This window comes from Nelumbo lutea, chromosome 7 (genome assembly GCF_056320005.1).
Source record: "Nelumbo lutea isolate HS-2025 chromosome 7, American lotus-T2T, whole genome shotgun sequence".
Taxonomy (NCBI): Eukaryota; Viridiplantae; Streptophyta; class Magnoliopsida; order Proteales; family Nelumbonaceae; genus Nelumbo; species Nelumbo lutea.
Window position 1 is genome coordinate 24,194,922 of NC_142690.1, and position 15,073 is coordinate 24,209,994.

General features: G+C 36.1%; 1 pseudogene across 2 annotated transcripts; it reads right to left on the reverse strand.

Annotated features, from left to right (window-relative positions):
• LOC148845697 (UBP1-associated protein 2B pseudogene) lies at positions 1-10,647 on the reverse strand (annotated as a pseudogene). 2 transcript variants are annotated; one of them, XR_016101998.1, is made up of 2 exons: positions 9,121-10,647; positions 1-245 (listed from the first exon to the last, which is right to left on the reverse strand). The product of XR_016101998.1 is annotated as a UBP1-associated protein 2B pseudogene, transcript variant X1 (transcript). The 2 variants fall into 2 exon arrangements; XR_016101999.1 differs by lacking the exon at positions 1-245 and adding an exon at positions 553-893.
• Between the last annotated feature and the right edge of the window lie 4,426 nt (positions 10,648-15,073).

The window sequence follows — 15,073 nt, forward strand, 5'->3', positions numbered from 1 at the left end:
TTAACAGAAATAGACCCAAATGTCTATTTTTTATAAGTCTGAGAGTTCAAGGTACTCAAGTGTAAATTGAAATTTCAAGGTACCTATCAATACCCCCAAACTACAAGGTACCAATATGTAATTTACCCAAAAACACTCGTTTTAACACGTTCAATCATCACAACATATTTTCCAAAAAAGCCCCTTGCATGAATTTTAAGTACATTTGTGCTCCTCTTCGGTATGTAACTTATTTCCACTGTAACCTGTTATCCAACAAAACAAAGACGAGGGAAATTAGATTGAACCATGAAAGGTTTACTTATGTCAGAATAGAGGTAAGATGCTCGAATTGAAAAACATCAAGAGGCTGAAATGGCCAAAATCTTAAATTTTTTTTTGTTTATTTATTTATAGAGATTCCATTGGGTCTAGTATACATGATTCATTATTGCAGCCTGACACAATGTGTTGGATATACAGATCACGCAAGTATCGAAGTATCGATATAATATGCGGTGTATGATATCAGCTTCAAAGGCCACCGGCACACAAAATACGGAGAGTTGGGGGTTTTGAATACTTCATCAGCCTATCTTTCAATTATCAGGCTGAAAAACTTGAAAAAAAAAAGTATATTATCCAATCAATACGCACGGTACCCAATTTTTTGGTGTCATACATGTCGGTATTTTGAACCTTGAGATCTGAACCTACCATTGAATAGGCCCCATCTAATAACAGATTAACAGGTCCGCCACCAAAAATTGGCACTGTTGAGATTTCAAGCATTTGTTTATGCTATTTTATCCATCAAAATAAATAAAAAAGAGCCTCTGTCTATGCATTATTTCCCAGGCATCATCAACTCCACCAAACATAATGAGCAAAAGACTTGTAAGCTAATTTTCACCCTGCACTTCAGCACAAATTTGGGGGGAGAACGGTTTGGGTTTAGGTGCTTGTAACATGGCAAAAAAAATGGTATGCCATGAATGGGAATTCACAATGCACATGCCAAGAAAAGAGAAGACAAAAATAAACAAGCTGTCAATGCAAATTTACCAAGATATGTGAACATATGACCAAGACCCTGAAATTGAACACACACACATATATATATATATATATATATGCTAAAGGAATGAATATAATTAGAATGTAATTGAAACAAACCTTGAAAACTTGTCACATTGAAAGACTTCAAAGACAACCATGACTACCCCCAGTTATATTACCACAAAAATTCAAATCTAAAAACAAATTGAATCAGGAACTTCAGCTAATGAGATCTTCAATAAAAGTAATAGATTTTTGAAAGGTAAAAGATATAATTGTATTGATAATGGGAGAAGCTCCTGCTAGGTGCAAAAAACCCCTCAAGAGAGAAAGATGATCAACAGGTAGGAGATGGTCAAGCAATATATGCTATACAGTAGGAGATGGTCAAAAAGATATAATTATCTTTTTGAAAGCTAAAAGATAATGAAGTACGAGATGGTCAAAATATATGCTATACAGTAAAGATGATCAATATGATCAATATAGATCATATACAAGAAGTTCTCAAAACAGAGGAAGCCCAACTATTTGTCTCCAATGATCACAAACAAGAGAATAAGAGAGGCCTTGGAACTATTTGATGGACATCACTTGCATCAGTCCTTCCACTCTATCAATCACTGCTTCCACATGAGGCCTTCCCCGTGAAAATCTGACTGCCCCCCACCCCCCAAGTTTCCAACAGGTACGGGCCAAGCAGAAAACAAGGATTGGATATCATTAGGAATGACCTATTCCTTGCTCATACGCTGCAGAAAAACCACACGGCAAGGGAGAAGGGGGCAATGAAGTAGGAGATGGTTGACAGGTTCTCAACTGGCCTAGCAAAGGCAGAAACGATTGACCAAGTCCTCTGGCTATCAGATAAGCAATAGTTTGTATCTTATTCAAGATAGCAGGCCAAACAAACATTGGAAGGGACACCTGTTTCCCAAAATCCACTTCCAGGAAATTTCAGGAACTTGATGAGATGAAATAAGAAGTGAGAAAGATTTTACTGTGAAGACCCCAGCAGTATTTCCAAGCCACGATCTTCTGTAACTCTCATTTGGATTTGGAGAAATAGAAGTGAGTTGCTGAAAGAATAAGCTCAACTCCTCAAGCTCCCAATCCCGAACATTTCTTCCAAGGCTTGGACTCCAAACCACCTGACCACCCAAAAACTCATAGCATCTCAAAAACTGTGGCATCTTAATCACTGGCCAGCTGATAAATGTGTGGGGAGACAGAAGCCAAGGGTGAGGGACCACACCAAACATCTTTCCATAAATGGATCTTATCACCAATGCCAACTTTAAAAGAACACCACTGAGAAAAAGACTCCAGACTTTGTCCTTCCAGCAACTTGTCCCATAGGGGTTCAGAGACGGGATTTGTAATCTGATTCAGTTCTTCCTCCCCATATTTACTTTGTATAACTATATCCACAAAGCTCCCCTTTCCAAGCCAAAACGCCATATCCACTTGGCCAACAATGCAAAATTCATGTAATAGGGGAGGGGCTTAAACCAATACACCCCTTTAGATTTGGGAAGACATGCTTTGTAGTTGGTCCCATGCTACAAAATGTAGCTAAAACCTCTGCCGGAGGACAAAAGGGGAAGAAATAGTAAATTGGGAGGTTTGATAAGGCATTATGAATCAAAATAAGCTTACTGCCTTTGGAGAGGAGATGGCCCTTCCATAACCAGCCAAGCTTCCCGTTCATATGTTCTAAATGGGGGTCCAGATGTCCTTGGAGCTGTAGTTTGCATCCAATGGCAACTCGAGAGATTTGGTTGGAAGAGACCATGTTCTACAACTAAAGTGGCTGCCAATTCTGAAATATTTGGAACCTCACAAATCGGCAACAACTCAAACTTCTATAAATCTATTTTAAAATAGCCTCAAAACAGATGAGAGACCGTAAAAACAGCAGATCTCTGTGATTTGGCTTAAGAGAAGAGAATCATCTGCAAACTGGAGCAACATAATGGACTATGATAATAAATAAAGGAGACGGGATCTCGCTAGCAAAGACCCCTCCAAGCTTCAAAGAGACCCTTCGAAGAGCGATTTATAAGTATCAAAAAAAAGGGGTTAAGTATGCACTCCTTCATCCAACTATGCCATTTCACTCATTCGCTTGGAACCAGAGAGTTCTTGACCATTGTCCCCAAGTGATCTCTTCCATGTAAGCCAGTGGCCATATTTGTCTCTAACTATTTCCTTCTGTTGTTTCTCCTCAGATGAAAAAGCTAATTCTTCCTCTTTTGCATCAAGGTCTCTAATCGTTTTTGCAAAGATCCAAATTCCTCCTTACTCCAAAGTTCGATATGATATTTAGATGCTTCAGTTTCCGGTAGAATTTTTGGAATGGGTCTCCTTGTGAACTGAAAGATTGCCAACATTCTTCTAGCTTCTCAGAAAGCCCCTCACCTCAAAATACATCATGTCTAACCTAAATAGCACAGCCTTTGCTTGTAATTCTCCCACCTTCAACAGCAGAGGTTTGTGAGAAGAAACAAATCAAACAATAACTGATACAAATGAGGAAAAGAATGGGGGAAGATAAGTCCACAGCAAGAGAAGAAAGGAAGTAGAAGAGGGAGATGGAGAAGGGAGTTAATCAATCCTCTCCAGTCCCCTAATTATCTTTTATTAGTTCTAATCTCAATTAGAGGGATAATTACAAAGATACCCTTCATAGAGCAACTAACTCAAAACATAAAGAATAAATAATAGTTTGCCCATATCAGTGAGGCCCACTAAGCTAGAAATGGATCTGATAAAAAGAAAGAAAACAAAGGCCCATTCAACCTAATATCTCTACACTCCCTCTCAAGCTAAGTATAGATGCCAATTCTACCCAGCTTGCTTACATAGTGTTGTTGATTGCCTTTGGAACACCTTTAGTTATGATATCTGCTAATTGTTCTTTTGATGCAGGAGCTGAAGAGTCAAAATTGGAATTTTATGCAATTTTGTGTATTTCTGTATTTTTGGACAGTAGGTTATTTTTGTCACTTTGAAATTTTCTATGGGGTCTAATGATAAGGTTTAATTTGTCTAGTTATAGTTTATTTATGTTTAAAATTTCAGAGTCATTGCATAAGTGGGATTAGAGTTATTGAGTCTTCTTTGAATTGAAATAGGATATGACAGCTTAGTTTGAATCCTACTAGAAATATTGAGTCTAACAATTTGACTCCTAAGACTATTATGAGTCTAACAGTTTGACTCATAGGATTATTATGAGTTTAGAGTCCATAAATATGTATGAATGTTTTACACAAAGGCAATGAAGTTTATTTAATTTTCATCAGCTAATGGTAACTATGGTGGTGATTCCCAAGCCCTAGAGTGATTCTACACACCCTATGAATAATTCTAGATATTTTCTCTCTTGTTTCTCTCCCTATTATCTCTCTTATTCCTTCAACATGCCATTACAGCCACCAAAGAGCCATAAAATTCTGATCAAAGAAGACCATTCAACATTCTCTAAGGACTAGAACTGCGCTGGTCCTACATCAGTTTGGTATCAGAGTTAATTTTTATTCACTATGTTCTAACAAAGTGACCGATTCTTTGGTTGACTTATTTGAGAAGATGGTGGGAAGAAAACAGATTTAATAGTGTTAGCTACGGGAGTAATGTTTCCAAACATGTTAGAAGAGAAAGGGAAATACCAGATTTCAAAGGAGATGATGATCCACAAACATTCTTTGATTGGGTTGCTGAACTAGAAGAATATTTTGATTGGCATTATATGTTTGACAAATAAAGGATTATATTTGTGTGCATGAAGATGACAGGTCATGCTAAAAGTTTGTGGAGAACTCTTGAGCAAGGACTAGAAAATAGAGGCAATGATCCAATTAGTACATGGGCTGAGATGAAGAGGTGTTTGCAAGAAAAGTGCATCCCACTAGATTTCCATGATACATATATGGAGTTAACTAATTTCAAGCAAAAGAAGAAACAGCAAGTTACAACAAAGAACTTGAAGTCAATGGGAAGAAGATACAGAGTTGAAAAGAAAGTAGATGGTTCCTTGAATGTTGATGCCTATCCTAGAGATAAAGTTGTGGATGAAGAGAAGTAAGAAAAATATCAAGCTATAGAAGTTGTAGATATTAAAAATCAAGAGGATGCAGGTCAAAAACAAACAGAAACTGCTAAAGTTTCCAACACCCATGATCAGCTTGAGGTTAATGATCAAGAAGAAATAGAAGTGGAGCAAGTTAAAAAAATTCAGGTGCAAGATACAAATGTGCTGATTGTAGCAGATCCTAGTAAGTAAGTAAGTGACTTTACCTTACAAGTTCAACTAGAACTAATTCAAGAATTACAACCAGCAATAGCACAAGTTCTACCAACATCAACAATGGAAGGAGTCCAAGAGTTTGTTGAAGAACCAAGGATAGAAGAACACATAGAGATGGTGATTCCTAATCTAGAGGTTGAAGGAAAAGTTCCAGATGTTGCAGTTGAGCGTTTGGATAAGCAAGGGGAAGATTCATCACAATGGCTGGTTGATGAATTAAATGTTCAAGAAACTAATGCTATTGATGATTTAACAAAGATGGTTATGGAAAGCAGTGTTTCAAAAATACATTTCTTTCAAAATCCTTTTTAGTTCTGTGTGGCTTCTACTCTATAGTCCAAGCATGTAGTTGTGGGAAGTCCTACTCCTTTTGCAATTGAGGAAATATCAACTTTTCATCCTCAAGTTCTTCAAAACTCGAGTACGATTTTTTTAACCATGGGAGAATGTATTTCTATATTTTTGGACAGTAGGGGTATTTTTGTCATTTTGCATTTTTCTATGGGGTGACAGCTTAATTTGAGTCCTACTAGGATTATTGAATCTAACAGTTTGACCCCTAAGACTATGAGTCTAACAGTTTGACTCATAGGATTATTATGAGTTTAGAGTGTATAAATATGTATGGACGTTTTACACAAAGACAATGAAGTTTATTGAGTTTTCTTCAGCTAATGCTAACTAAGGTGAGTGATTCTCATGCCCAAGAGTGATTCTAGGCACCCTGTGAGTGATTCCAGGTATTTTCTCTCTTCTTTCTCTCCCTATATCTCTCTTATTTCTTCAAGAAGCCATTACAGCCACCAAACAGCCATAAAATTCTGATCAAAGAAAACCATTCAACATTCTCTAAGGACTAGAACTGAGTTGGTTCTATACGATAAAGCCACTCTTTATCGTATAGAATGTCTATCCACCTCAATGTGCTTTATCCTATCATGTTGAACTTGATTATGAGTAATGTTGATGGCCGCTTGATTACTACAATCATGGTTCAAAGTATCGATATGATACGCCCTGCGCCCGGGTGTATCGTTTCGTATCTTTTGAAAAAGATACGGTGTGAAATGCTTGTTCCCAAGTGTTTCGAACCCCCAACTTTTTTTAATAATAAAAAACATCTAATAAGCTTCCCAAAAATACAAACTTAAAAAAAAACTAAAAAAAAAGTGTGTATCGGCCGTTTCTAAGTACCGATATGATACGGCCTAAATGCGTATCATATCGATACTTTGAACCTTGATCACAATTTAACACCAAGGGCCTATTATAAATCACACCCAACTCCTCAAGAAGAGATCTAAGCCACAACTTTAAAATGCTATGGGCCATAGCCCTGAAATCTACCTCTACTAAAGATCTAACTATTATTGATTGTTTCTTACTTCTCCAAGTAGCAATATTCCCAACACCATAGCATAGTAACATGATGTAGAGAACACCCTTCCTAGGTGTTCCCTTTAAGTAACATAACACCATTTATGCTGCAGGCTTGCAGCCATATGTGCCTCTAGAAGCATGCATAAACTGATTACACTTGCAGCATAGGAGATGTCGGGTTGTGCCATACAAAAGTATAATAGCTTCCCAAGTCTGGAACACTCCCTTGCCATCAACTAATTCACCAACACTAGTTGAGACTTTGTGGTTCAAGCCTATAGGAGTAGAATTTGGTTTGAGCACAAATTTTCCAATTACAATGACAAGATCAAGGACATACTTGCTCCAGGAAATGAAGTTAACTTCTTTTGATCTAATCACTTCAATGCCCAAAAAAATATCTCAACTCTCCAAAGCCCTTAATCTAGGCTATGAACTTCTTGTGGAGCACTACCAATAACCACAATATCACCAACATACATAACAAGGAATAGCCAAAGAACTTCTCCTCTTAAAACAAAGAGGGTGTAATCAGATTGAGTCTGTGTAACCATACCTGTTTGGAATAATCACAGTCGAAAAATATGTGGGGGTTATCCTCTACTTCCCCACAAATACTGGCATTCTTCTTCTACACTGATTCCTCTTTTTCTCAATAAGCTCTTAGTAGGAGGTACATGAAGTATTTCAGTTTTGGTGGGCATTTCAAATGCCAGATTCTCGCTCCATTTTGGTTGTTATTCTCAATGTCTCCAGTCAACATGTTGTAAGTTGATTTGACTGTGAACTTCCCTCTTGGGTTCAGATATCATATCATGTAGCCTTCCTTCTCTCTGGAGGGGATAATTATCGTTTTGAACTTTTGATTCTATTTCACAGTGTTGGTCCAAGGAGGTCACAGATCTTTTTCTCATCCCAGTGTTTCCCCGATTCATCCATGAGGTCCCTTACTATCCTATATAATTGTTTGACTCTTCATTGCCATCCTCTTGATTCAGGCTTGGGTGACCCACTATTCAATTATCCGTCCATATATTAATCATTCTCCCAATACCTACTATCCAATAAATTCCTTGTTTTGGTATGTCTCGGTTGCTTAGTACCCCTTTCCAAGCCCATGAGCTTCCTTTCACCTTGACTTCCCAAAAATCTTTTCTTTTTAGATATTTGGCTCTTATTAATTGAACCCATAGATTTGTGTGTTCTGTTAAGATTTTCCACCCTAGCTTGGTTTGACATGCAGCATTCATCCATGAGGCTTTCTTAATACCCCAACCACCACAGGTTTTTAGCTTACAAATTGTCTTCCATACCACTAAATGAATTGGTTGTTTACCACTTTTTCCCCATATGAATTTTCGTTGGGCCTTATCTACATTTGGGTGGACTAAAAGGATAGCAAATGGATTGATAGACACGCTAGAAAAACAGGGAGTTGATAGGCCTTCTCTATTTTGGGCAAAACTATAGCTGGCTGTGTTAAAACAAAGGGTTGATGATCCTTGTATTCTGGGACCTTTCAATATTGTTGTACTCTGGAAAGTACTTGTAATCTGTTATTAAATTAAAAAAAAAATCCTCTTTTGCTGATCAAAAAATATATATTTGGTTGACATTTTTGTTAATGTAAAAAAGTTAAATTAGTAAAATAGAAAATAATTAATATAATAATTAAAATATGATAGGTGCATATGTTTTGTGTATTGGACTCTTGATACGATAGGTACATAGTACATACATTTTCTTCTGGTGGTCCTTTGCTAATAAAAGAAAAAACAGCAACTATTATGTGAATTTCCCCTAGATTCAGAGCTTATTTTATGGGATTTTGAAGCAAGGATACTCATCGACCTTGCCATCTCTATCTACCAGCTACATCAGAATAGCAATCCTACCAATTTATTACCTAATTCTTTTCATAGCCAAGCACCAGAACCCTAACTCTGGTTTAGTTTGAACTTACATTCTTCCCTGTGAACAAATGTGATCAATCCAATTGCACCTGTAATAATGTGAGGATGAATTTTGATTCCCATTTTCATTATTTCCTTAATTATCCAGGAACCCTTGGATTCAATCTACAAATAGATAAGCCTCTTTGGTTGGGAAATACAATACGATTGATTGTTCTTTTTTTTTTTTTTTGTGTGTGTGTGTGTGTGTGTGTGTGTGGGGGGGGGGGGGGGGGAGTATGGTAAAGAGGAACTGCATTAATCGTTAAATTAAAAAACACACACTTGGAGCAGAAGCAATTTAGACAGAGAAAGAGAGAGTAAATAAAAGAAGGAAAAGGGAAAAAAACAAATTAATTTAGCAGAAAAATTAGTACAATAAAATCAAATCAAATTGTCAGTAGAGGGAAATATATCCGAGACTGAGAGATGTAGTACCTAGCGTCCGAAGTAAGGCGGCAAGGAACCTACAGACCCAAGACCAGATTGAGACCTCGTTGCCGCTGCAGAGGATTGGCCTAAATGTGCACTTTGGTAAGCACCCAGCCCCTGCAAAGCTGCCTGAGAGCCATAACTACCAATTACACTAGGGCTTATGCTATTTATCCCTGCTTGCCCACCATACGCTGAACTTAATCCCAACGGAGGAGTCGCCCCACTCCGGTTCACAGAAGGTGATAATCCACCAGCAACGGAAGGTGACAACCCCGTCTGAGTCAGGGACGTTCCCACTGCCGGATTCAAAATCCCAATTCCTGGATTTTGAGCCACCAGTAGATTCGGATTGACCATCCCTGGATTCAATCCCATTGCATAAGTGAGAGCAAGATCGTTTGGGGGCAAAGCAGCACCTGTCCCAGCAACAACTCCCACCTGACTTTTAATACTATTAGCCCGTAGACCTTCCACTGCCCTCTGACACTGCAATTTGCAACCCTCAAATACCTTCACTGGTTCTTCCAAAGCTTTCTTACATCCCTCCGTTGTCTTATAAACAAATATGGCGAAACCCTTAAGCTTCCCAGTAACACGGTCATACCCCAATGGCCCTTCCTCAATCTCCCCAAACTTCGAAAAGAAAGCACGCAGCTTCTCCGGATTCACATGAGGTCCAACGTTTGCGATGAATATCTTCCGTCCCGTCGCATCAGGAGCCGGGTGGCTCGGGATCGGCCCAAACGAAGCAAGCTGGCAGGCCGTCATACGGTTCCCAATCTTCTTCTGTGGCTGCTGAAGGGCTTTGCGGGCACCAGCACGGGTCTTGAAGAGGACGAACCCATAGCCCTTGGACTTCCCGGTGAGTTTGTCGGTGACAACGTTGCATTCCTCGATCTGACCGTACTGCTTAAAAACGGAAACTAGGGTTTCGGTGGTGGCGTCCCAGCCGAGGCCGTGGACGAAGATTTTGCGGTGGACGGGGCCGGACTCGGCGGCCTGGGTGATACGAGAGATAATGGACCGGTCCCTGAGAGCAGCTTCCTTGAGGATTTCGATTAGCTGGTCTTTCCCGAAGGGCTCAAGAAGCGTCCGCACAGATTCTCTTTTTGAGCCCTCATCTTCTTCGTCCTCTTCTTCTTCGCTGTCATCTTCTTTTTTTTCCTCCAACTCCTCTTCTTCTTCTTCAGATGAAGAATTGACGCCTTCTACTTTTTCATCACCATCTCCTCCTCCTTCTTCCTCCTCTTCCTCTTCTTCATCTTCTTCCTGTGAAGGTTCATTTTCTTCTACATTCATCTGTTCTTCATCTTCGGATGAGACTTGCTCTTCTACCGCAACGGGCTTTCTCTTCGCCATTGGAGAAGAAACAGTGGAAAACTAAAACGGTACAAAAATATCTCGCCGCAGGATTTTAGGGTTTTGAGAAGGCTTGGTTAAAGTTGTAGTATATTTGCCAAGTTGGGCGAGTTCACATCGTCCGGCACACAGCCACCGCTTATAATTTGGAAAGAATTTAATCTTTCATGGTGAATCACAATGTCGATCCTAATCTTTATTTAAATAAATTTAATTAAAAAATAAAAATAAAAATATTATTTTTGCCCCTAATAAAAAATGGGCAACCATTTTATTAGTGATATTTTATCCATTTTATTTTTTGTATAAAAAAATTTAAGAGTATTTTTGGAATAAAAATCATAGGTATAATGACAAAACAAACACTATTTAGTAAAATGTTGATTAAGTAAATAAATTAAAATATCTTTTATAGTTTCATGGATTTACTAAAATCTACCATATAGTTCAAATTTTACCAAAACACCACTTATAATTTGCAATTGATCTTCCATTAGATGACATTGAAAAATGACAGTGTTGACCCTAATGTTCATTTAAATAAATTTAATTAAAAGAATATAAATTTAAAAATGTCATTTTTGCCCTTTATAAGACACGGGCAACCACTTTATTGGCTATATTTGGTTAATGTTGTTTGTTGTAAAAAAAAAGTGTTAATGGTATTTTTGGAATAAAAAAATCATGGCCTAATGGCAAAACAAACACTCCTTAATGAAAAGTTGATTAAGTAAATAAATTGTAAAATATATGGATGTTTTAATAAAATGAAAACTATAAAGTAGGTTTAAGTAAATATGTAAAACTATAAGATTTGTTATAATAAATGACCCTAATAGAATCAAATAAGAGTATACAATTGTTTTATATTTTCAACTTTTAAAATAATTAATAATTATTCATATTTTATATACTACTTTTAATATTTTTTTATATTACAAAAATAACAATAATTAATTTCAGTTAGGTTTATTCATCAAACTAATGAAGCTCGGTTTTCTAGTATTTTAGGTTGGCTTTGGTTCAAATTTTTCCTAATTCGACCAACTTGGATCAATTTCACTTTGACCATTTGTAAACCAACCAAAATTGAACAACCGAACCATGGGTATATATTAATATTTTACATTTTAAATATAATTTTTAATTTGAAAAAGTGGAAAATTTCTTATATTTCTTAGTCTAAAATGTTTTATATAATAATTTTTAAAACCAACATGTTCAATGGTTTTGAGGGGCATCTTTTTCTCTGACAATTCTAGAAGAAATAAGGCCCGAACATATTCCTCTTTTTAGAATGAAAATCAATTCCATTCAATTCCAATTCTGGTCCGAACCAAATAGACAGGAGGAATAGACTTATTTCAATTACGATCCTGGTTCCAATGTAAAATTTAACTCCTCTAGAGAAAACTGATCAAAGAAATCTCGCCGGTGAAAGGCCTTGCTTATGGCTATTATATTAATAATCTTCCTAGCTTTCACCACTTATCTTGGACTACTCTTTCCAACAATATCATAATGAGCAGAAAAAAAAATTACCAAATGGGACCATAGATAAGTATCCTTTGCATAAAAAAGTTAGAGTTCTCCATAGGATTGTAAGGAGGATTTCTACATTCCAAACAATGAATTCTCTACTCTTAAACATTGAATCACAAGGACTAAGGAGCTTTAAATATAAAATAGCTTATTCTCCTTTAGTGAAAGCATTTCATTTTATCCTGAATAATGTCAAGACTACCACTTTGGAGAAGATATAAGGTATATGTTTGGCATCGATGCTGCAGATGCAAAGAAAATGATGCTACTAATGTGTGGGTTGGAAGTACCACTTTCTCAAAAAATGATGCCTTTTTTTTGTTTGAAATCGTTGCTTCCAGGTAGGACGTTTCCTGGAGCAACAACTTTTTTTGTTTGGTACCAAACAGATGATTGTTTCCTGGAACACCATTTTTTCCTACATAACGCTAATGTGGTGCTATTTTCTGGAGCAACAACAACGATGCTAAACAGATGCAAGATATAAGAAGCACATATATAACATACTAAAACAGCTTCTCTACCAATGGTTGCTAATTCGGAGCAACCACAATGTAGGCAATGGAACTCAAGTTGGGTCGTGCAAAAGCTCCAACATGGAACAAAATAACTAGTTCGAGGAGTTGAGATCTTTTGCCAACAAAATGCCTTCCAACCCTCTACCAACATCATCTAATACTGCACACCTCACCATGGGACTGGGACCCTCTATGTACGAGATGTGCGGTGTGAGATCATGTTGGTAGAGGGTTGGAATGTTTGAACCTATATAGTTGGGTTCACTTGTCAAAACAGAGCTTGTATAACTAGGACCGATTAAAGCGAGTGGGTAATATCTAACGATATGGCTGCAATTTTATCCATTAGATTAAGATAGATGGGTTTTGTCAAAAGAATTTGAGGCAAAATGAGGTAGGGGTGTAGCTTGGATGGGCCCGCCCAACTTGAGCCAGATCTAGATTAACCAAAGCTTTTGCGTAAGTTGGGTTTGTGTTTTTGTATTTCAAGTTGGGCTTAGGCCAAAAAATTCAAACCTAACTTAAACTCAGGTTATGTTTGGTTTGAGGCCTCCTATATATATATATATATATACACACACACACACACGTACATTCTGCTTAGAAATTACGCTATAAAGCTCAACACGCCCAAGCCCAACCCAAGATGTTGGGTTAAGCTTGGGTTGGCAAACTCAAACTTAATCTTGGATTGGTAAACTTGGGACTGGGTTAGTTAATTATTTGTAATTATTGTCATTCTATTTTTATTATTTATTAGTAAATTATTAGTAATTATTAAAAATTACTAGTAATTTTCCTCTTACCAACCTAGGCCCAACCTGGCATAATTTTATGCTATTTATGTTATTTGTGTTTTTGAATATTTTCTACTATTTTATGATAATTTGTGCTAATTTCTATAAATTTATACTATACTATGATGATTTTTTATAATTATTGGTAATTTGTGATAAATAATGGTATAATTTATTTTGGTTATGTTGTTTGATAATTTCAAGTCATTTCTGGTAATTTAAGATAATTTATCAATAATTAGTGGTAATTTTATGCTAGGTCTTGGTAGTTTATTAATAATTTCAAGACATATCTACTATTTTGGGGTAACTACTGTTATTAATTACAATAACTACTGTTATAAATTACTGTAATCACTCCTATTTAAATTACTATTATTATTATAACAGTTATTAATTACTGTTATTAATTACTATTATAAGTAACAGTAATTACTGATTAATACAATAGTTAATTACTGTAATTTAATAATTACTGATTGTTACAGTAATTTAATAAATATATAATTAGTGATTATAATTAATAATTACTATTATTATAAATATTGTTAATAACTAGATATTTACTTTAATTTTACTTTAAATTAAAATTATAAATACTGTTCATAAATTTAGTAATTATTGTTATATTCAAAATAATTAAAAATGTTATTAAAAGTATTGTTATTGATTATTTAATAAAATATTATAATTACTATAACTAATAAATACTATTAATTTAATTTAATTTTGGTAATTATTAATTGAATGAGTATTGTTAATAAATCTTATTCATAAATTTAATATTTACTTTTATATGAAAAAAATAACTAAATTATATTATTAAAACTATCATTATGATTATTTAATTAAATAATATAATTACTTACTATTATTGATAAATGTTGTTATAACATTCTGACAACCGACGGTTCAACTGTCCAATTTGAACGGATGGTCCGTTCTCACAACAAAAGGTACAAGAAAAAAATTATAGAAGCATTAAGGCCACCGATTTTTGGGTCGACGATTCGATCATCCGGTTCGAATGGATGGTCCGTTCTGACAACAAAAATTATAGGCAAAAAATTGAGTTTGTGAGGTCCATTAAATAGTATCATATGTGTTATGTCATTCGAGTGTGTGACTCATACGACCCGAAAATGGAACCATTTTGGCCATTGGTTTTTGGGTCGACGGTTCGACTGTTTGGTTCGAACAGGCAGTCCGTTCCGACAACAAAAAATTACATAACCATTATGGCCACCGATTTTCGAGTCGACAGTTCAATCGTCCGATTTCAACAAACAACCCTTTCTAACAACAAAAATTACAGGCAAAAAATTGAGTGTGTGAGGTCCATTAAGTATTACCATACGTGTTATGTCATTTGAGCGTATGACTCATACGACCCGAAAATGGAACCATTATGACCATCAGTTTTCAGGTTGATGGTTCGACCGTCCGATTTGAACAGATGGCCTATTTTGACAACAAAAAAGAAATAAAAAAATGGTCAAAAACCATTGAATGGGTCAACAGGTTAATGGTTTGACCACTTGGGTCAATGGGTCATTGACTGATTCAACGGTTTTTGGTCAGGGACCAGGATTGGGGTAAAACGGAACTGGTTGCTTGGATGGTATCCAATTAAAAAAAAACGAATGACCTGTTCTGACAAAAAAAAAATTACTGACAAAAAATTGAGTGTCTGAGGTCCATTAAGCAGTACCATACATGTTATGTCATTCAATCGTGTGA